The sequence below is a fragment of the Dasypus novemcinctus genome, chromosome 8 (genome assembly GCF_030445035.2).
Source record: "Dasypus novemcinctus isolate mDasNov1 chromosome 8, mDasNov1.1.hap2, whole genome shotgun sequence".
Taxonomy (NCBI): domain Eukaryota; kingdom Metazoa; phylum Chordata; class Mammalia; order Cingulata; family Dasypodidae; genus Dasypus; species Dasypus novemcinctus.
The window spans coordinates 122,554,045-122,557,558 of record NC_080680.1 but is presented as its reverse complement, the minus strand read 5'-3'; the positions used below and the strand labels follow the sequence as shown (position 1 = coordinate 122,557,558).

Below are 3,514 nucleotides of genomic sequence, written 5' to 3'. Positions count from 1 at the left end.
GCATGTTTGGTGGGAGCCGTATGCAGGGTCTATGCCCAGGAGAGTCGCCAGTGGGCTCCGTGAAGGTGTAACCAACCCGCTGGGTTTGGGTGTTTTCCTTGGCTTTATGTCTGCCTTTGTGCTGGCCTCTGGCTGTCCTGGAGAGTCTGTGGATCATCTAATGTTCTTTAATGAATAATCTCGCTGCTAAAATAGCTAAGATGGAGGGTGAGGTGGGGCTGAGGGTAGAAGTGGATTGACCAGGGAAGCGGATTTGGCTCAACGGATAGAACATCCGCCTACCACATGGAAGGCCCAAGGTTCAAACCCAGGGCCTCCTGACCCATGTGGTGAGCTGGCCTACATGCAGTGCTGATGCATGCAAGGAGTGCTGTGCCATGCAGGGGTGTCCCCCACGTAGGGGAGCCCCACATGCAAGGAGTGCTCCCCATAAGGACAGCCGCCCAGTGTGAAAAAAAGCACAGCCTGCCCAGGAGGGTGCTGTGTGCATGGAGAGCTGATGCAGCAAGATGACGCAACAAAAAAGAGACAGATTCCTGGTGCCGCTGACAAGAATACAAGCGGACACAGAAGAACACACAGCAAAAGGACACAGAGAGCAGACAACTGGGAGGCGGGGGAAGGGGAAGGGGAGAGAAATAAATAAAAAAATAAAATCTTAAAGAAAAAAAAGAAGTGGATTGACCAGATCCGAGTCTTGCTGTTTAGGCAAATTTTCTAGCCTCTCTGAGCCTCTGTTTCCTTTTAAATTTATATATTGCTACTTTACCTCATGTTTTTTTTTTTTCTTCCAGGGCCAAATAAGATGATATGTCATGAGACTCCATTGTAAACCATGAGCCACTATACAATCGGATGTATTGGTTCTATAGCACATCAGCTTGGCGTCTTCCTTCTCGTTCTTCAGGCCTCAGCTCGAGTGCCACCTTGCACCAAAGGCAAGGACCTACCAATGTCTACGCAAATTGGAATGGTGGAGGGAGAAGAAAGAGGGAGCACCTTCTTGTTGCTAAGTGGCAAAGTCAGGATTTGCTCCCAGCATATCTGACTCCAGAGCTAGCAACCTTGACCTCTAGGATGTACTAATAGTCAGGTGTATCAGATATTCATCGAAACAAAAGCACACTGTTTACAAATTCTCAAAGAGAGCTCATGGATGCCTGGGAATACATCTTTGCCCTTGCTCCATCTCCTAGTTAGAGACACACTGTTTTACTGGGGCCCTTCCTGCCCCCCTTCACGCCATCACTCCCGACATCGTTGACAGCTGCTTTGACGGAGGCTTCTTGCAGTTAGGGTCGTGTGAGCTGGGAATGAGCTCCCGCCATAGAGCAGGCGGCGGCTTGGAACCTGCTAAGGGTCAGCAGAGAACACCCCAGAGGCTGCTGAGATGGGGGCCCACCCCGAGGGCCTCACTCCAGCCTCATTCCCTGGATTTTACGGAAAAAAGGGTTCTCCACTCAAAGGCAGTAATTCTACCACCTGAGGAGCTCTTTTGTTCCACAAGCATTTACCAAACACCTGCTGGAGTCCAGAATTTGTACACGTGGTCGGGGGTACTCGAGTCTGTATTAGGGCACCCTCCCATCCTATTCCCCTTGGCAGAGAAGGTCAGGTTTGCTGCTCGAAAGTGTGTATTTTGTGGCCCAACTGGCCAGAGGCCTGGGTTAGAGTTCCTGCTTTTTGGGGCAAGTTGCTTCAGTTCTCTGTGCCTCAGTTTCCTCAATATGTAAAATGGAACTAAAAGCCATTCCTCATACACTTTGAATAGATTGTATGGTATATAAATATATCTCAATAAAACTGCTTAATAATTAATTAATTAATTAATTATGCAAGAATAGCCAGAAATAGCAGCTATGTACAGCAGGTGTAGCAGAGAGAGATTGAGAAGTGAAGAATATTCTTGTTCATTGATTTTTGTTTTTAATTATTATTATTGAAATAAGGAAAATGCTCTCGTGATGATTGAGGTGATGAATGCACAACCATAGTTTTGATTATACCAAATAGCATTGATTATACACTTGGGATGAATTGTATGCTTTATTAATATGTATCAATAAAATTGACTTGTTAAAAAGTATGTAAAATGGAGAAAAGCCTAGTACTTACCTCTTAGAGTTGATATGACATTAGTGTTGTATGCAAGGCGAGAAGTTTGGCACTCCCCTCGGCAAGGGTTGGAGAGGCCCTTGGGCCTGTACGACACAGACAGGTTAAGGCATTGCTGCCTACTTCGTGGCATCTAACCACTGTTTTTCAAAAAACAGAGTATATCTGTAGCTGCAAGCAAGACAGTTTCATCCATCTGCCCCATGGGATCTAAGCCTCTTCTCGGTCAGAAGCATCAGCACCCCCAAAATCTTCAAGATTGGGGAATGAACAATGGATTAAAGTAGACATTGTTATGCTAATATTATTCTATTACAGACTTATTATTATTCTGGCAATGGAAGAACTTTTATCATGATGTAAAGGCAGTGGCCACCAGAGGTTCTGAGGTGAGAGAGAGGGGAGATTAGGTGTCAGATGGGCCATTTGGGGGACGTTTGGATTGTCTTGCAAGACATTGCAATGAGGGATACAGGCCATGATACATTTTGTCAAACCTATAAAATTGTGTGGGGCAAAGTGTAAACTGTAATGTAAACTCTAGTCCATGGTTAGCAGCAATGCTTCAATATGTGCTTATCAGTTGTAACAAATGTACCACACTAATGAAAGATGTTGTTAATGTGGGAAAGTGTGGAAGGGGGAGGGGGTGGGGTATATGGGAATCCCCTGTATTTTTGATGTAAAATTCATGAAATCTAAAGCTTCTTTAAAAAGAAAAAGAAATTAAATGGTTTAATTTATGTGAAGGTGTAGGCTGGTAGCCGCTATGTAGTAAGTCCTCATTGAATGTTAGCTGTTATTAACCTAAGTGGGCCTAGCCAAGGGATGTGAGAGAGAGAAAAAGTCAGAGAGAGAGAGATAAGTTGTGCTGCCGACTCTGCAAGCCATTTCTTTCAAAGTGCATATGCTCTGAGGGTATGCAAGATGAGATTTTGAATAATCATATTGACTACGTATGATTTTCACTTTATGAATTTACTTTAGGAATTAACCCCTACATAAAAGTAATCCTGTTATATTATTGTTATTGTAATCATTTTTTACAAAGATTTATTTTATTTATTTATCCGTACCCCCTCATTGTTTGCACTGATTATTTGCACAATGCATTGCTTGCACTGTGGTCTTCCTTTTTTAGGAGGCACCAGGAACCAAATCCAGGACCTCCCATGTGGGAGGGAGGTGCCTAATTGCTTGAGCCACCTCTGCTCCCTGCTTTGCTGTGTCTCTCATTATGTTTTCTTCCTTGTGTCTCTTCTTGGGTCATCTTGTTGTGTCAGCTTGCTGCATCATCTTCTTGCATCAGCTCAGCACGTCAGCTCTCTGTCTTGCTCATCTTCTTTAGGAGGCACTGGGAATCGAACCTGGGACCTCTCATGTGGTAGGCAGGAGCTCA

General features: G+C 44.5%; 1 non-coding gene across 1 annotated transcript; it reads left to right on the top strand.

Annotated features, from left to right (window-relative positions):
* The first annotated feature begins 2,138 nt into the window (after positions 1-2,138).
* On the top strand, positions 2,139-2,264 carry LOC111764150 (U6atac minor spliceosomal RNA). The gene has a single exon (XR_002796840.1). It is a non-coding gene; the product is annotated as a U6atac minor spliceosomal RNA (small nuclear RNA).
* The last annotated feature ends 1,250 nt before the right edge of the window (positions 2,265-3,514 follow it).